The 20,179-nt window shown below is 48.0% G+C and overlaps 1 protein-coding gene across 2 annotated transcripts in view; it reads right to left on the bottom strand.

Moving 5' to 3' along the window:
* PIK3R5 (phosphoinositide-3-kinase regulatory subunit 5) overlaps positions 1–10,226 on the bottom strand; it is a 98,315-nt gene extending 88,089 nt beyond the window's left edge. For both annotated transcript variants that reach the window (XM_077833833.1, XM_077833831.1), the window contains exon 1: positions 10,107–10,226. The gene's annotated coding sequence lies outside the window, so the exon portion shown is untranslated. The remainder of the gene's footprint in view (positions 1–10,106) is intronic.
* Between the last annotated feature and the right edge of the window lie 9,953 nt (positions 10,227–20,179).

Below are 20,179 nucleotides of genomic sequence, written 5' to 3'. Positions count from 1 at the left end.
CTCATCTATGGTTACTTAAAAGCTACCACTATATGCTGGGAATTCTTCTTTCTGAAGTGCAGCTCAACTCTGAAAATTAACTTTCTAAAAACAACATCATGGTGCTCCTTGTTTCTCATTGCCCAGTAATTCTATATCAACTGTGCTCAATTTACAAATCAAAAGATGTTTTAACGGTCAGTCCTGCAGATTAAGCCTAGGATCGGAGATTCAAGCTGATTTCTTCCTTTCTCAAGCATCTTCACTGGTAATAAAAAGTCACATAGTATAAGATGTGTCCTTGGCAACACCTGTCTTCACAAAGATTGCTCTCAGTAATACCTGAGCAGTCCCACTGCCTTTTATGGAGTTGCACAGATATAACTGAACTCAGTAACCATCCTGCTGAACACAATCCAGTTCACTCCTCCATTGCGGTGTGTGATATGCCAGGCTAACTGGGGAGGGCGGCAGCTTGTTTTCCTCACAGCAGAAATGACTCCAAACACAAACACGTATCTGACTCGATGATTACATAAAGGTCAGTACATAGTCACTTTTCAGAGAGAAAATGCACATGTTCCTGGCATCAATTACAAAAAAAGAAACCCACCTCAGCCTTTATCATAACAGTGAAGCTTAGTTTCATTTGGTATGATACTCTCAACTACAACTTCAGTATCAAGCCTGAGGAAGATTTAACTTGAGATAGTGGTGGGGTTTGATAGTTTCACTTGTAGGATTGAGCATTCCGTCACTGGCACGCAATGGAAACTCCACCATTGCTATTCACAGGGCAGAGGAAAGGGAAGAATTGTTAAGGAAGTTATAAAGCACCCTGATCGAATTGGCCCTGTCAACACTGGTTCTCCACTTGTGAGGTAACTCCCTTCTCTTCATGTGCCAGTATATTTATGCCTGCATCTGTAATTTTCACTCCATGCATCTGAAGAAGTGGAGTTTTTACCCACAAAAGCTTATGCTCAAATAAATCTGTCAGTCTTTAAGGTGCCACGAGACTCCTTGTTGTTTTTATGGATAAAGGCTAACACGGCTACCCCCTGATATAAAGCACCTGGACACTTTTGTAAAACCTACCTTCTTATCCTGCTAAAGCAACACTCCCTAACCTGGGGAGCATGAGCAGCGGGAATGGGGAACACTGCAGGACCCCGAGCCTGCCCCAGACCTACTGGGAAAATGTTTAAAAAGTGACCCAAACCCATTCATGAAGTCTAAATCCAGAAGCACTACCCACAGAGTCTAAGGGACCACTGCAACCATCTAGCCTGAGCTCCTGTTTAAACACAGGCAACAGACCTTCTCTGAAATAACTCTTGTTCGAACTAGAGCCTATCTTGAAGGCACAAGACAATAACTGGCATTTGAAAAGGCTTGTCGGGGATTTGAACCCAGAACCACTCTCAAATACTGGGTAAGAATTATATGCCTATACCAACAAGCTACTCATTGGTGGTAGGTGAAGCTTCCCCTAGGGAAGGCTAGCTCCCTGCCCCACCTCTTCCAACCTCGTCTCTACCCCTGTCCCCTCCCCACTTGCCATGTCCCACCAAGAGACCCCCGCACTCGCCTGGTCCCTCCTCACCCCCCCAGCCACCGTGAGACCCCTCTCCCACCCACCTCCTCATTCCCCCACCAGGCACCCCCATCCACCACTGGCTCGCTGCGTCCCCCTTCACACACCCTGCCCCAGCGGGGAAAGGAGGAATGCAGCGGTGATCTCTGGGCAGGAGGGGTGGTGTAGTGGAGGAAAAGTTACCAGGCAGGCAGGCAGCAGAAGCGGGTCCTGGGGGACTTGTGGAAGGGGCAGAGCAGGGAGGGGAAGAGGCGTGGCCACACGGCCCAGGTGTCTGGCGGTGGTTGCACTCGGGAAGGCTTAGCCTTCCCTGTCCTATTATAACCCACTGCCCATGAAGCTACTTCCCATGATGGCCTCAAAACATCCAGCCCAGAAGCAGCTCCCCTGGGGGACAGGCTCAGAAAGCAAGCTCCCCGGATCAAGCTTTGCTTCCCTGCACTTGTGGCACTGTGCCCAGCCACATGCCCAAGTTCTGCCCAGCTTCAAGGAGTCATGAATGGATACCCACAGCAGCCACAAAGGAAAGATAAAAGGAGAGGGCAGAAGAAAGGACACATGGCAACAGCTCCACCAGGACAGAGCATTAAGGGAAAACCAGAGTTTTAACATGTGAAAGGTACATGTGGGTGGTCCCATCATGTAGGTTTGTACCAGGAATAAGTGAATACAGTGATACTGCAATACCATGTAATCACCCCCCTCCCATTATCTCACTGCTCCACTGGCCATCCAGCTTCATTTCTCTCTCCAAAGTGCTCCTGTCTTAAAAGCCCCAGAGATTTGCACATAAAAGATAACATGGTAAGTCATTTCCCTTCCTGCCAATTGGCTGTACTGTTTGCACCTCGAGACCCAGTTGAGATCAGGGCCCCATTGTGCTGGGTGCTGTACATATGTATAATAAGAGACATTCCCTGTCCCAAAGAGACTACAGTCTAAAAGGACAAGACAGACAAGGAGGTCAGATGGTAAAAAACAGAGGACGGTTAAATGACTTGCCCAACATCACATAGTGGGGTGGGGAATAGAACCCATGTCTCCCATGTGCCAGTGCTCTACCCACTACTCTGCATTGCCTCTTTTTGGTGAAGTCCATATATGAATATGGAGTGATGACTTTGCCCAATAGAGTTATTTTTAAAAACTAGCTTACACATACAATTTGTGTCTGCTTAAGTTTTCTAGTGGTGAAACAAAGACACTGCAGGACAGAAGGGTCAGGAAAAAACCCCAGCCCTAATGTTCCTGAATGTTGTTTTTTAACTCCTAAGGTACTAAACAGATTTGCTTGAAACGGAATAGAAAACCAAAAAAACAAACAAAAAACAAATTAAATCTTTACCCTAAGGCCCTGTTTCTAAAACTCCCTTTGCGTAAACATTTCCCACTGAGAGGGAGCCCTAATTGGTAATACGGACACTGTTTCAGCTGCTGACCTCATTGTTCTCAATCATTTAGATTTACTCCTAGCAAGGTTAAACTGAGTGGTACTGAAAGCCATGTCAAAAGCCGAAACCTCATCTATGCTAGGGTTCCTATCACTTCTGACCTTTGGCTAAGCCACTGTTAGCAACAGTGAGACATTTTTCAGAAGTTCCCCCAGCACAGAGTAAAAGTGTGATTCTGATCCACATTTGTTTTCATGGCTCACAAAGGGGTTTAAACCCAATTTATCCTGCAAAATTGCATGCAACTATGGATCTGACAGCAACATCTCTCCAGGCTGCAGCTGAAGACCACTCCACCTTCTGACCTGGAGCTGGGCTAGGGTTAGCATGGTCTTGCTAATTTCTAAAGATGGGATGGGTTTTAATGTCCAGCATCCATCCAGTTACCCACCCATGCAAGCCAGTTCCACAATACCAAAAGAATCAAGGAATTCTCTGTGTCTCACCTTCAGCATTCTCTGGAACAAGAGAATACAAGAATAAAAGGAGTCTACACAAGCCCAGGTCTGCTTTCTTGGATTGTACATTATCATAATACAAGGAGCAGCTAGGGAATGAAACATATTTATCCACCAAAGCTCCAGTCCTGCAATGTCTTCTAGACGAGCAGATCCCAGCACACACTTGAAGAGAGGAAGGATGTCCCAGGGTGCTAGGACTTGCCAGACCTGGGTTCAGGTCCCTCTTCTGTTACAGGCTTCCTGCGTGACCTGGCCAAGCCACTTCGGTTCTGTCTCCACTGCAGCCAGAGGTGTGACTGCAGCACATGTAGACATACCCAGCTAGCTAGCTCAAGTAACAACAGCCGCGAAGCTGTAGCAACACGAGCCAGCTGCTTGAGTACACACCCAGAGTCCTGGATGGGCTTATGCAGCCCATGCGGCCGCAGCTTCCTTGCTATGGTCAGTGGAGCTAGCTAGAGCCAAGCTGGCTCAGGTACACGCACGCGTGCTGCAGTCACACCTCTGATTGCAGCATAGAGATACCCTTAAGTCTCTCTTTTGCCAAAGTCCCTCATCTGTACAGTGGGGATAACAGCATTTCCCTATCTCACAGGGGTGATGGGAGGCTGAATAGGCTCACTAAATAGTTCACTGTAGGGGAGGAATTTTAGGGACTGCGATGTTACCTATTTTTGCAATCACCACCAGCACTCCCAAAACTTTTATAAAAGGTACTTTATTTAAAGGGTTACCACCTACTCCAAACTGATATCGATACTTAGTGAGCCCACTATCTTCTACTAAAAAAAAAAACTCAGCCAGAGCTGCCGTGTGTCTGAGTAACTGGGCCCCGCATGCTGCGTTCAACGAGTTATTTGGAGCCCACTGTGCCTCTGTGGTTTCTTCAGACTACTGTTTCTTTTGCCTTTCACCCAGCAACAATAGCGACCCAGACTGTACCCACCTTAAAATGAATTTAACCTGGTAGAGAATCTCCTATGGACTCTCGAGTGTCTCAGCAGCAATTTAAGCCCGATCTTTCAACTGGATCTACGTGGCCAGTCCCAAGGAGAGCCCTACATAATGTCTAGAGCATTCTGTGCGGGGTCCATTTGCACAGATCCAATGCAGGATGGCAGCCTCCTTGTGTTAAAAAGGCAAGATTTATAGTGCTATAATATGTTCAATCAGAATTGCAGTCCTATCTTAACCCAAGAACTGCAACTTCATTACCTAAATAGATCATGCTCCCTCTTGTATTAAGGAGCTCAGTCTTCCTCAGTTCACACTGAGCCATTATTTGCCAAGTTTAGCAACACAAAGGCACTGCTAGTGAAGAAACACATGTGCAGGTTCACTTATACAGATTGCCAGAAACAATGAGAAAAAGGAAATGCCACCTGAAAGGATGAGAACTTGTTTGTGGCATAGCCTCTGACTCAAGGATATGGTTTAAATAGACACACCATCAGTGGCTGAAGGAATAGGTTAAGGGATGTACAAACTCATCAAGATACCAGTTAGAAAGAAAGAACTTTGGGAGAAGCATGTTTGATCAAAAAATAAAAATTAAAAAAAAGATACGGAAAACTGGAAGAAAGTTACATCCTTCCTAATACAAGGACAGCTGAGAACTGTGTCAAACAGACAGCAGCATCTCAACAGAGCTTTCCCTCTGTGGATCTACAGTGAGGATAGCCTATAAGTAGTTAGCCAAGTAACATATGCTATTTTCCTATTTAACTCAAAAATATGACATATGCCCTCGTTAGTGGCAAAAATACACGTGTTCTGCTTTTACCCCTTGTTCCCCTGCAGAACCAGCACAACTGGGAAAGAAAGACCATGCTGGAGTTTATTCCTTCTTGTGCATAAATTGATCATCCCTGTAACTGGAGCATAGCTAACCAATTAGTTACAGGTGTGCATGCAATGCAAACAGTGAGGTTGCCCAACTGCCCCAGAGAAGAATTTGAATCTTTATTACAGGTCATGAGGCATGAAAGGCAGAACCCAGCTTAACTCTCAGATTCTGGGAGAGATTTCAGGGCTGTCATTTAGATAAGCCACCTTTCTTGAAAATGTAGCACACTGGGCACAAAAACAATCAAGACACAAACATGACCATCCATTTTTTACAAAACCACTTTTCACAGGGGTACTGCATCAATTTCACACATGAAAGCTCCAGCTACAGTTCTCATAAATATATTTTAAAAGTCAGCCATGCTTTTGCCTGTCGAATCTCTATGGGGAGATCATTGAGAGATGGTGATATTAATGATAGGGATCATCTTACTGCAAATGTAAGCTGCCTTTTAAATGGCAAAGCCTGAAATCAAAGACTAACAACCTAGGAGTTCATGTAGTCCAAAAAACATGTGTTATAACCACTACTTGCCAAACAGGACACAATTAGTAGGAAAACAAAGTGTTTATCTGCAAGCTTCCAAGAGGGTATTAGAAACAATGAAGAGGAAATACAAAATTAACACTACAGAGGCGCAATTGGCAGCGCCCTGCAAGAGCCTGTTCTTCCCCATGAGGCTCCCTATTCAGTAGCTTTCATTAAGAAAATTGCATCTCGGAAGCATTCCTGCCAGCGTCCTTATTTCCTAATGAAGGCTTGCCAAAGAACTGTGTCTTTTAGCTACTGCACAGCGTACGTTCCATGTTCATCGCTTGCTAGCTGCTCAAATCTTTGCAATTAAAACACCCGAGGAGTCCCATGGAAGCATCATTAGGGAGACAAGTTCTCATGCTGGGTTAATTGGCAGCCAAAGACAAGATCATCAACACACAAAAGCCCCCTTTTGGTGTCTATAACGGGAAGTGAGTTTGGAAACTGCATTTGCTCTCCTCCCCAGAAGGACAATAAAAATGGATTTTTCCCCACCAACTAGGCCCGTGACCAGGAGAGGGAAGGTCGTGTCCACCCTACTGGGACACCTCACAGAGGGGGCAACAGCACAGCACGATGATGACACCAAGTTGCCCGTGCAACAGCCCTTGTGTATCTTTAAGCATTTCACTATTGCGTGGCGTGCACAGTACGCAAGGCAAGAATGCTGCTAACTACCGCCCATTCACCTGAGCAGCAGCTCAGTGCGCAATGCAGAAGCATACTGACCAAAAACACACAGCCCTGCAGCAACCATGAAGTGCATGTTATTTGGTGTGGTTTCAGGAAGTAGCTAGTAGAGCAGCCTGGGGATTCTAGAGCTAACTCATCACACTTTCGTACATTTAAGAGCCCCAGGCCCAGCCCCCTCAGTCACTGGACTAGTAAAGGATGTCAGGGCTGCAAAGAGAGTTTTCTCAGTTCCTGGATGGGGAAGGAGCGCTGCACATCAAGCTAAGAGTGGCATTGATGGACTCTGTTTGGCAATGGAAGATCACCACCATCCAGGGCCTCCTGAGGAAGGGGAGAGGTAATCTTCTTTAAGAGAGAAGAAAAAGCAGGAGATCAGCAACTGTATCAATGAGCAGTACTATTTACCAGAACCATCAGGACGAAATGTCCAACCCTGAAATCTCCCCAGCTAAACAGCTCTATAAACCACACAACTGGGCATCAAAGTTTCAGCTAGCGATGAAAAACACACATCAACCCGTGGAGCTAAGCCAGTGGGGGAGCCCCTGTTTCTAAAGGAACCTGATCCAATCCTCGCACCTATTCCAGATAATGGAAAAACAGAGCTCTGAAGCATTTGAAGAGGACCAGAGCTTAAAAGTCAACAGAATTTACACTGCTCCAGGCACACACTTGAAAATGCTCTTGCAGGGCTTGCCCCAATATGCCTTGCACATCGTCCCACGTCTGGGCATCCACTTGAAAGTTTACAAGGAAAACCCCAAGATATAAATTATGCACCCCACACATTAGGGGTGGGTAAATGTCCACTTTATTAAATAAATATAGAAGTTGAAACCTAGCCCCACTTGATCTGTGGCTGTACCATACAAACGCTGCAAGCACTCCTGTCACTGAGCTGACACAACGACAAAGATGACCCAGTCTTGTCTACGCTAGTGTCCACAGTGTTTCTTCCACTAGCGGAGCTACACCGGTGGTGCAATTACAGCTACAGAGTTTGCTCGTTTATTCAAAGCCGCAAGCACTCCGCTGCACTTGTTAAAGCCAGGCTCTTCTGAGAGCAGAGTGTGGTAATTTTCCTCTGACGCTTTCATCTAGATTCAGTTCTTCTTTTTCATCACATAACATGAATTTTTATTTATAAAGTTAAGTAGAAGAAGCCACAACATAGTTTCGTTTTGCTTCTGTCCCTGCCTCCCATGTAGCCTCTCTCTTTGGTTGCTTGCTAAGAACTTCAGGACCCTGCTCCAACGTGTTTGCTGTCCCCTCCCATCACATCAGGGATGTCCAAACTCTGCCCAACTGACAGGCTGCGTTGGCATCTCACCAGGAGCCCAAAGGCTGCATCAAGTTTACATGAAGTGACGCAGATAGCAGCTGCCTTCATCTTTAATTCACAGGCACAATCCATGGAGGCTGCGTAGCCAGGCATACAAAGGGGCCTGAACACTTGGACCAAGATAGAGCATTGCACGCTTGGACCTGTTGTGATTCCACACCACTTCTCCTCCGTCATAAAGAGCAGGGCACCTATGGATTGTATAGCACAGATCCAGGAGCTATACTTATCCAGCTGGCTGTAATTTGAGCACTCCTGGGCAAGGGGGGATGGAGGGGAGAGGGGCTTCTGCCCATCAGGGAGGGGAGTCTAGGGGGCTTCAGCCCCATAGGAGGCACCTGTCAGGGCTCGTGGCTTCAGAAGCTCTGAGACCTGGCAGGTGTGCCCAGCTCTCAAACTTCTGAAGATTATCATATGTGGCTCGGAAGGCGCCAAATATAAATCTCCTTTATATTTTTACCTTTTATCCTCCTCCCTTCCAAATTTCTCATTACAAACTCTGATCTGAAATTCACACATCTGCTTCATGCTCTGGAATTGTTAGTATTCAAATTTCTGCACCAGTTTTCAGAGCCACCTCAGTATTACTATAAAAAAGTGAAAGACTGAAATAGTGTCTTTTCCCCCCAAAATGTTTTTTATGGCATTTTTCATTTTCCTAAATAGAAGCTTGCAGAATATACAAACATATTATTTAAAAAACTCACTACTGAACAATAACACTGTTGCTGCTTAGCACTACCAGAGATACCATGACACAGCAATGCAGGCAACCCCAACTTTCATCTCTTGCTGTTGCACCATGACTGTTGGTAGTGACAGTGGGACACAGTGCTACAGACAATCAGCCAGTGAAGCTGAACAAGTGCTAGTAATAGTGTGCAATTTGAACAAACATGCTAGTGCAGATAACGCCTGAGAGGTTGTTTCTGTATATCTCGTACGCTGCAGCTAGTTCAATCAACTGAGTCTTTTCCCTCCTTTATAACATCTGCATTAAGCCTTTCTCGGAGGTGGTCAGGACAAGCGAGAGCAAAACGGGCACCAGCCTGGATCCAAGCTCCAGCCAGTTGCAGCTGCATAGCAAAATGATCCTTGCGGTGAAGTTTAACTAGGGACGGGAGACTGACGCACTAAAGGAGAGTGGCTCATTAGTCTCCATTCGACTGGGGGAATTCCTGCCGCTGAGAAAGGTGAAGGGACGGTGCCCAGATTTACACTAGATTGGATGAAGCTCCTCAGGGAACAATCCCAAACTGAGAGCCACGTGGATGTAAAAGACCTGGTGGGTCTTGTCTGCTTCTAGATTCTATGTTCCTAGGAGTATGATTTACTCCTGTGTCCATCTGGGCAGAGTCCAGAACCACATTCCATTCCCTATGTGGCGTTTTTTGATGGATTCTGTCTCCACGTTAGTGCCTACCCCCATCTCCTCTCAATCCCTGCTGCTTCGGAGGGGAAGGCGGCTCCCCTCTCACAAATCACACATGGATTAGGACTGATCAAAAGCATGTGGTCCCAAATCCTCTCCAGTTATTTCCAGGACTCCAGGCCTGGGAGAGCCAGTGCATTCAATCCTGCCATAACAGGCCACTGTTTAACATCCTCCTGCAGTGGGGGGAGCAGGTCACTGCTTGCTCTCCCACCTGGGGCAGCAGAGACACAGGCTCAAAAATCCAGCCACTGCAATGACAGGCTGGAGAGCCCCTGGAATTTCCCCGCCCGCCGGCAGGGCTGAGCTGGGACATCCCCCCCAAACCGGGTCCCACACCTGGGATGGCCCATAAACAGCCCAGGAACTTTTCACACCCACCCAGGCTCCGGTAGAAAAACAAGCTTCAGAAATGACTCACCTCTGTATCGCACCACCCGGGGCCTTTCCCCATCGCTCCTGTCAACAGGCGAGACCTCACCCAGCCTGGGAGTCAGACCCCACCCCACGCACGGCGCCCTCGGCCCGGCTGCAGGGTGCTAACAGGCTCGGGGGTGGGCAGCACCCATCCGCATCCGGGCTGAGGGGAAATGCCCGGGCAGGGGCAGCTGCTGCCTCCCCGCTCGGGGCCCCCCTCCCCCGGCTCCCGCCGCCCTGCCGGGACGCCAGCCCCACCGATGCCCCAGCCGCCCCCCTGCAGCCCGGCTCCGCCAGCCGGCCTCCGCTCGCCCCCCGGCGTCCAGCCCCAGCCCGGCTCCGCTCACCCACCTGCAGGGCAGCTCCCGCCGGGGCTCACTGCCCATCCTGGGTCCCGCGGCAGCGCTACAGCCCGCGGCGCCGGGCTGGGTCTCCGCAGCGAGCCGCTTCCATGGCCGGGATGGAGCCGAGGCAACGTAGCCGCCGCTGGGCTGCACCAGCGAGGGACCGGGACGCGCTGGGCGGGGGCGGGCCGCGGGCGGGGCGGGGCTGAGCGGCTGCCTCTGCCTCTGCCTCTGCCCTGCAGCGCAGCCGAGCCCGGACCGGCACGGCACGGCACGGGGCGTCAAGGAGCCAGCGCTGGGGAGAGAGAACACCCGTGTCTGGCTGTCCCCAGCCACATCTGTCCTCATACACACCGCTCTGTCTGTCTGTCCCCAGACCCATCTACCCCCATACACGCTGCTCCTTCTGTCTGTCTTCATACACATCTATCCTCATACACACCGCTGTCTGTCTGTCCCCAGACACATCTGTCCTCATACACACCGCTCTGTCTGTCTCTCCCCAGACCCATCTACCCCCATACATGCTGCTCCTTCTGTCTGTCCCCAGACACCTCTAGCTGTCTGTCCTCATATACACCGCTCTGTCTGTCCACACACACATCTGTCTGTCCTCATACACACAGCTCTGTCTGTCCTTCCCCATACACATCTATCCTCATACACACAGCTCCTTCTGTCTGTCCCCAGACACCTCTTGCTGTCTATCCTCATACACACCACTCTGTCTGTCCACACACACATCTGTCTGTCCTCATACACACAGCTCTGTCTGTCCGTCCCCATACACCCCGCTCTGTCTTCTGTCCACACACACATCTGTTTATCCCCATACACACCACTCTGTCTGTCCTCATACTTTATCTAATTGTTCATATACACATCTGTGTGTCCCCATACGCATCTATCTATCCTGTCTGTTTGTCTATCCCATACAGCCCCCTCTTTCTTTGTGTTTGTCTATCTCCATACACATCCATGTATCTATTTTTCCTGCCTTGTTCAGCATTTCATATAATCTCTTTTTCTCCTCCCTAGATCCTAGAATGCTGGTCTCTCTGGCTAATTGTTTCTTTCGGACTCTGCAACTCTTTGGCTATTAATATAAAAGCACCACAAATCCAAAAAAAGCAAATGTCTGGTTCTTGCAGTGGCCATATTTCATACCTCTCACCCACTACAAACACATATAATAATAATAATAATAATTAATGTATATTTCAGTTCATCATTAATTGTAGGCATACAGCCAATCTTGCCCCTGGTCAAAGTGCCTGGAGTACTGTACAACCTAATAGAAACAAGTGCACTAGAATTAGCCCACCTTGAAATGCCAAGCTCTGAATGCATGAACACAGGATGGGCCCGGTCCAGGAGAGGGATTGAAAGAGTAGAGGGATAAATGGCCAATCCAGGTTATTGAAGAAACACTGAAGAACTTTACAGGCACTCCCCAAACAGTGCAGAGATGAAGTTAAGTGGGTTTCTGTGGTGAGGGATTTTCACACTGGAGGGCTGAGCAGATGCACCATCACCTGCTGACATCATGCTGGAGAGGCCAGCTGTGCCACACTGTACAAGGCCACTGTCTATGTCATTGATATAGAAATGCTGCATGACAGAGATGGGCAGATGCTGCATTATTCTGATTCAGACAATATTCATATTCGGGAAGCTTAACTTTCAGACCCCCACATTGAAAAATATCATCAGGGATCAGCCTAGGCCTACTCTGCAGACCTCTCTTGCTCCCCAGTTCCAATCCTTCCCACACCCAGGTTGCTTTAAGCCCTTTCTCTGGAGTGGCGGGCCAGGAGCCTTCTTCTTATCTCCTGTCCAGCGTCTTAAGCAGCCAATTGACCACCTCCCCCATCTCCGTCATTGGAGGTTTTTAAGAACAGGTTAGACAAACACCTGTCAGGGATGGTCTAGTTATTACATAGTCCTGCCATGAGTGCAGACGGCTGGACTAGATGACCTCTCAGGGTCCCTTCCAGTCCTACGATTGTATGATTCTATGATCTTCAGTCTTCAGAGACCGCTGCCATCCTCTCAACTACAAACAGGGGCATTAGGAGTGGAGGAAAGGGGCATACGTCCTATTTCCCCCCCCTCTCTGCCATCATGCAAGAAACATGTTCCTGTTGCTGCTGCACAGTGACTGGGTCATAGGAGGCCACAGCTAGCAAGGTGTTTAATAACTAGGGATTTTGCATTGGGTTTCCTTGCGGTTTTGGTTTTTCTTAAGAAAGCGACCGCAGGTCGTTCGTGTGGCAAGATCCGAAAGAAACTCGAAGGCTGAAATAGACGCTAGTTTCTGTGTGAGATTCCAGTGAATTTCAAAAGAAGCCGAAAGGGAGAGAGAAAAAAATCCCCCCTTCATTGATTACACATTGATTACACTTGAAATAAACACATGTGACTCATAGTCATAGATTCTAAGGCCAGAAGAGACCATTGCGGTCATCTAGTCTGACCTCCAGCATAACACAGGCCATAAGACTTCCCTGAGTTAATTCCTGTTTGAACTAGACCAGATCTTTCAGAGAAACATCCAATCTGGTTTTAAAATGATGGAGACTCCACCTCAGCCATTGGTAAATTGTTCCAATGATTAATTACCCTTGCTATTCAAAATCGGTACTTTCCAGTCCGAATTTACCTAGCTTCAACTTCCAGACAGTGATGTGTCAATGAAATGGGATTCTGGAGCCCTTGGGTTCTGCCACCTCTGGTTCATGCAGTCTCCAGAACAGTACAACGGCAAATGATTGCTACAGTTCATGTAGGGAAAAACTTTACCCCATGGAACACTGAAGGAGTGATGTGTGGGGAGGGGTGCTCTAGCCCTAAGGCTGAGTCTACATGGCAATTTGCAAGAAATCTCCACCAGTGAAAACAACAGTGGAAACTCTAGTGTATACAGGGTGCTGGTGTGTTTACCACCATGGTCAGCACTGGCCTAGCTTTGCGCTCACTGGAATCATGGGCAAAACTGCAATGAGAGCAGATTGGACCAGCATGGAGTGCTTTAAAAATCTGGCCCCATGCAACTCTGCAGAGCCAGGCGACATCCTGTGATGATTCTGCATGAACAACAGTGCATACAAATACACTTATTTGAAACCTTGGTGACAAAGGTCTACCAGGCTGTTTTCAAAAGCTAAAGCCCCGGTCATGTAATGTGCTCCAAGGGGGCAAATCCCTGAGACTGAGCAGAGCTTTGTTGATGTCAGCGCTGCATGGAATGGGTGCAGAGGTTTGCTTGCACTGAGCTCATTGCAGGATCGGAGTCTGGGGGTATATCTTTTCTGCAATTAGATACCCATGGCTGGCCCATGCCAGCTGACTGAGGTTCGCGGAGCTCGTGCTAAGGGGCTGTTTAATTGCAGTGTAGACATTTGTTCTGGCTCAGGCTGCAGCCTGAGCTCTGGGACCCTCTCACCACACAGACTCCAGCCCAAGCCTACATGTCTACACCACAGTTAAATAGCTGAGCCCCACAAGCCTGAGTCAACTGGCACGGGCCAGCAGCAGGTTTTTAATTGCAGTGTAGACATACCCTGAGAGTGTAACTGCCTTTTTGACTTGGCTCTTTAGAAACAGATTGGAAAAGCTAGCTAGGGGCTGGGAGGTGGCGGGAGGGCTTGTCCAGATATGGAAGAGGGTCAGGCCAGGACTTGGGGACAATTCAATGATGCTGAAATCTCATCATTCATTCCCCTAAGATTTCTGCCGTCTTAAGCCACATCCAAACTGGAACTGTTACCCAGGGCCTTTTTGGTTTGGGGTGTGGTCAGTGACCAAAACCATGGGGCCAGGTTCAGATCTAGGAATTCAAATCTGACCTCCCCCTACTCCTGAATTCAGAGGGATCTGGATCTGAGGTTTCAGTTCAGGCCCATCTCTAATCAAAACCGATCAGGCAATGTCTAGGGAATAGCTTTGAATCTGCAAAGAATTGCGATCACGTACCATTTGTGTGCATTGCAAAATGATCTCTGAATACACTCCAACCTCCCAACCCGACATACTATATGTATTTTAACCTGTGTGTTTTGCTTCCTTGTGTGTATGTGAGCTTGAGGAAATTACCAAACATGGGTATTGGTTCAAGGGGCTCAGATCTGAAGGAAGGATGTGGAGAAAGAGCAGGGAGGTATAATACCATAGCACATGTACGGCTGGGGAGTCTGCTGCGGTGTGCACTGACAAGAATTATAAAGAAGACACACACAAGGTGGCATCTCCCATCTGGCTTGACTGTAGCAGAGATCTCAGAGGAGGAGGCTGCTGGTGGCTAGCTCCTTCCCTTCTAGAGAAAGCTGAATCACAGGGGAATGATTAGAGCTGCTCAGGAATTTTTCTATGAAACATTTTTTTCTATCAGAAAAAGCTGATATGGTCAAATGGAAACTTTTCACAGGAACGGACCAGTTTTGATAGCCAATAACCCCGTAGTCAGGGCAGTCACTTGGGCTGTGGGAGACCTAGACTCACATCCCTGCTCTGCCTGATCTGCAGCAGCGCCTTGAAGCCAGGTCTCACTCTCCAAGGTGAGTCCCCTAACCACGGGGCTATTGTGGGCTGGGTCTCAAAACTCTCAATCTCTCTGTTGGAGCTTTGTACACATAATGAAGTAGGCAATGGAGCAGCGATTTCCCCCACAGCTCAGGTGAGGGCCCTGTGAAAATAGCCAAAGGTCTTACCGTGGAAGGGGATTTTCTTAAAATCTCAAAAATGTTCTTGGGACGTGAAAGCTATTTCCTGCCCAGCTCTACCAGTGACACAAATGCAGCCTTTGGAGACAACAGGACTGTGAGGGGAGGGGACAGCCAGAATCACGACTGCAGGCTGCTGTCTGCTTCCTTTTTCAAATTCCCCCACTCGGGGAAATCCACTGTGAGCTTTGAATGGACACTGAGTAAGATGGAGAACTAGGCTGAACCTGGTGACCATATCGTGTCCAACTCTGGCTGGTCTTATGTGACCCATCCCAGCGATAAGGAGCTACCCTGCTCAGACCGAACACCTGTAGAGGGCTTCTGCTCTGCAGACAGCAAAGAACCTGACAGTGGAGAGTAAACAGCTTTAGCCCAGTTTTCTTGAGAGGGAAGCTAAGATGCAGACACTTGTTCAAAGTCTCACCATCTCCCACTCTGGGGCTATGGCCATAGGATTGTGCTGTTCCTCATGCAAGTGGGTATTTGCAGAACTGTCAGCCACAGAGGGTAACATCTCCCCTACAGTGAGGGACATGGAAGTAAAAGATCCGAGGCTTGGCAGAAAGTAATTAAGACTGGGGTAAGGTCCTAAGTGACCCAGGAGCCTAGATCCAATTTTCAGAAGTGACTTCGACACTTAGAAGCCTAAATCTCATTGGACTAAGTTTCACTGAACTCAGGCTCTTAAGTCGCTTTTGAAAATGGTACTTAGGCTCCTGAATCATAGAATATCAGAGTTGGAAGGGACCTCAGGAGGTCATCTAGTCCAAACCCCTGCTCAAAGCAGGACCAATCCCCAACTAAATCATCCCAGCCAGGGCTTTGTCAAGCCTGACCTTAAAAACTTCTAAGGAAGGAGATTCCACCACCTCCCTAGGTAACTCATTCCAGTGTTTCACCACCCTCCTAGTGAAAAAGTTTTTCCTAATATCCAACCTAAATCTCCCCCAATGCAACTTGAGACCATTACTCCTTGTTCTGTCATCTGCTACCACTGAGAACAGTCTAGAGCCATCCTCTTTGGAACCCCCTTTCAGGTAGTTGAAAGCAGCTATCAAATCCCCCCTCATTCTTCTCTTTCGTAGACTAAACAATCGCAATTCTCTCAGCCTCTCCTCATAAGTCATGTGTTCCAGTCCCCTAATCATTTTGTTGCCCTCCGCTGGACTCTTCCCAATTTTTCCACATCCTTCTTGTAGTGTGGGGCCCAAAACTGGACACAGTACTCCAGATGAGGCCTCACCAGTGTCGAATAGAGGAGAACGATCACGCCCCTCCATCTGCTGGCAATGCCCCTACTTATACAGCCCAAAATGCCATTGGCCTTCTTGGCAACAAGGGCACACTGTTGACTCATATCCAGCTTCTCATCCACTGTAACCCTAAGGTCCTTTTCTGCAGAACTGCTGCCGAGCCATTCGGTCCCTAGTCTGTAGTGGTGCATGGGATTCTTCCGTCCTAAGTGCAGGACTCTGCACTTGTCCTTGTCGAACTTCATCAGATTTCTTTTGGCCCAATCCTCCAATTTGTCTAGGTCCCTCTGCATCCTATCCCTACCCTCCAGCGTATTTACCTCTCCTCCCAGTTTAGTGTCATCTGCAAACTTGCTGAGGGTGCAATCCATGCCATCCTCCAGATCATTTATGAAGATATTGAACAAAACCGGCCCCAGGACCGACCCTTGGGGCACTCCACTTGATACCAGCTGCCAACTAGACATGGAGCCATTGATCACTACCCGTTGAGCCCGACAATCTAGCCAGCTTTCTATCCACCTTATAGTCCATTCATCCAGCCCATACTTCTTTAACTTGCTGGCAAGAATACTGTGGGAGACCGTGTCAAAAGCTTTGCTAAAGTCAAGGAACAACAAGTCCACTGCTTTCCCTTCATCCACAGAGCCAGTTATCTCATCATAGAAGGCAATTAGATTAGTCAGGCGTGACTTGCCCTTGGTGAATCCATGCTGACTGTTCCTGATCACTTTCCTCTCCCCTAAGTGCTTCAGAATTGATTCCTTGAGGACCTGCTCCATGATTTTTCCAGGGACTGAGGTGAGGCGGACTGGCCTGTAGTTCCCAGGATCCTCCTTCTTCCCTTTTTAAAGATGGGCACTACATTAGCCTTTTTCCAGTCGTCTGGGACCTCCCCCGATCGCCATGAGTTTTCAAAGATAATGGCCAATAGCTCTGCAATCACATCCGCCAACTCCTTTAGCACTCTCGGATGCAGCGCATCTGGCCCCATGGACTTGTGCACGTCCAGCTTTTCTAAATAGTCCTGAACCACTTCTTTCTCCACAGAGGGCTGGTCACCTCCTCCCCATGCTGTGCTGCCCAGTGCAGTAGTCTGGGAGCTGACCTTGTTTGTGAAGACAGAGGCAAAAAAAGCATTGAGTACATTAGCTTTTTCCACATCCTCTGTCACTAGGTTGCCTCCCTCATTCAGTAAGGGGCCCATACTTTCCTTGACTTTCTTCTTGTTGCTAACATACCTGAAGAAACCCTTCTTGTTACTCTTAACATCTCTTGCTAGCTGCAACTCCAGGTGTGATTTGGCCTTCCTGATTTCACTCCTGCATGCCCGAGCAATATTTTTACTTAGGATCTTTTGAAAATGTTGCCTCTCATCTATATAACATACGTTCGTAGGGATTCTGCAATACAGAATGAGCTAGGACAGATCATTTGCTTCAATACACTTGCCACCCACACAAAGACCTCAAAGACCCTAAGCAACCTTTAGTTGCAGAAAGGGATTTGCATAAACAACATTTTCCTTATCTAAACAAATCATTCTGGAATATGCAAAGGGACCGAGCTGCATGACAGACAAGCAGGCTGTAAACATTTCCCTTAAAGTGACCTTCATTTGAGCTTAAATAAAAGTTCTTTTCCAGTTAAAGGAACATTAACAAAAATCCATCTACTCCAATTGCCCCACCTTCTATTTGTAGTTTCTCATCCTCCAAGTTAAGCAGGCCCCATTTAGCACCAGTAAAATTGATAACGTGACTTTTGCAAATGGGATTTAAGCTCCTAAATCTCACAGTTGCTTTTGAAGATGTTATTCTGCAGGCTTACATCCCTCCCTATTCCGCAAATCACTAAAGCCCATGCTTAAGTACTTTGATGAACAGGGATGGACTCCTGAATCAGGGCCTGAATGACTGAGTAGAGTGTTTGCAAATTTGCACAATAAATTAAATTTGATCCTGTACCACAGCGTTTGTAACCTAGGTTTCAGCTGAGAGCACAGTGGTTACAATCAAGGTATAAGTGACAGCTTCATAGCCCATTGATGTCAATGGACTGGCTACCATCGATTTCAATAGGCATTGGATCAGGCCCTCAGTCCTTCCAAATGAAAAGAAACTGTTTTTTTTTCTTTATGGGGAATAAAAAGGGGTTTTGTCTAGTTGTTTTATTAACATTAGAATTCAGGTCTTGTCAACGTCATTTTCCCTAGAGTACTCTATGGACAACTGGAGAAGTGGCAAGATGGTGGTATCATAGACACAAGGTGAGTGAGACTTTTGTATTCAGACTGTTTAGAGTTCTTTGGTTTGAGGTTTTTTGAACATCCATTTAACTAAAAGACGCTCACCCCGGCCTGGTCCATGAAGAGCTGTGAGGCTCCAGATCCGCATCTCCGTGTCCTCCAAGGGATACTTGCTGCAAAAACAGGGAAGGAAAGACTTGATTTTCCTGGGGTCAAAAAACAAGCAGACAGAAAAACTCTTTATAGAAATCGCTTTCAGGCCTTCTTTATATACCCTAACGGAATCAAAAAGGGCACAAGCCCCTTTCCTGTATCTCTGGATTTACAATGGCAGAGTCGGCAGATCCTCTCCTACAGGATCAGTTGGATGGTGACAGGGTAGGTGTGGGAGAAGCGAAGGGTGGGGGGTATAAACACAACTACCAGTCTGTCCCTCCACTGCTCACTTCGGACGATGTTACAAACTGTAAGGAGGAAGCTCATTTCACAACCACCACCCTCTTGGAGGATTTGCATAAGAGCCTGTTGTTGCAGTACTAGGACCTTTTACATGCTGTGTGTGTATGATGCCATCCATCGTGGGGAGGAAGCTAAGCAGCAGAGTAGCCAGGCCAAGTTATAGCTCAGCTATCCAGTAGGTTCCTGACTCTTATATGTAACTGCACCTGTCACCAGATTAAGAACTTGACTGCACCAGCCAGTGCCCACCTCCAATTCAGCTATGCACCTTCTGCACTGTAATGAAGAGTGAGCTCACCTATCTTGCAATCAGGAAAACAGTGTGCACAGCCAAATGGGAAGTGGGCAACATGCAGCATGATGCCCAGCCCAGAGATTCAACTTCAAGGTAGCAATAAAGCCTGAGCCTGCACTGATGTGTGCACCAGGAGCTGGGAACAACTGCAATAATTGTTGTATGTCCTTCCCCCTCCCACGGCTTTTTTTACATGATCTAATCCACTACCTTGGCCCACTCCCGATGGGTAGTAAAACGGACCAAGCAATGGGCCCAGTCTTCTGCACAGTGAACCAGACGACAGGAAACCTGCATCCTATTCCTGGCTCCGCCACTGACCTTCTGTGGCGAAGGCTTTGGATGAGTCATTTCACTGCTCTGTGCTTCACTTTCCCCATCTGTAAAATGGAGACCCCTGCCTCTCCTTTGTAAAGCACTCTGGGGGCTATTAATGGAAGTGCTATAGTGTCAGTATTATTATTCTCCTGGAGGGAAACACATGGTCCTGGGAGACAGGTACTGCTATGTCAGTGTTATGAAAGCAAGTATAGCAGAAGCACCCAAATGCATAAAACAGCATATTAAGGACTGACTCCAGACTCATGTGGAGAAGCAGCCAGCAGAGTATGAGGAGCTGCAGGCATAGAGCTGATATGGTCAAGCACCGTCCAGGTCAGACCAGGGTTAGGCTTGCAGACCACCCCACAGGTGCTCTCAGACCTGCTGTCTAGTCATTGCACCAGCCTGCTCCCTGGCCGTCATCGCAGCTGAGTGTGTGTGCAGGGTGCCAGGGCTGGCCGGAACCCCACCCCCTGCTCAAACCCACACCCACACCACATGTTGACATCTCCCTAAGGCTGAGAAATATCTCCCCTTCCACTCAAGGGCCCTGCCAGGCGACACAGAGCTCAGAACTGCCCCTGCTTGCTGATGGACCTAAAGAAGCAGGAGCACGGAAGGGAAGGGGTCCCATGCCTGCCTTGGAGGAGTTAATCTGGATTCGTTTGGAATCCTTGCTCTGAGCCTGCTCCTACTGCAACTGCCTTCTCCAGAGACCAGGTGTCCCCCATGTGGCAGAGGGTGGTACTGCACCTTGCAGTACAGAGCTCACACTAGAGC

The sequence above is a fragment of the Eretmochelys imbricata genome, chromosome 14 (assembly GCF_965152235.1).
Source record: "Eretmochelys imbricata isolate rEreImb1 chromosome 14, rEreImb1.hap1, whole genome shotgun sequence".
In the NCBI taxonomy this organism is placed as follows: Eukaryota; Metazoa; Chordata; order Testudines; family Cheloniidae; genus Eretmochelys; species Eretmochelys imbricata.
Note: the sequence above shows the minus strand (reverse complement) of the source record. Positions and strands in the feature narration are given on the sequence as shown.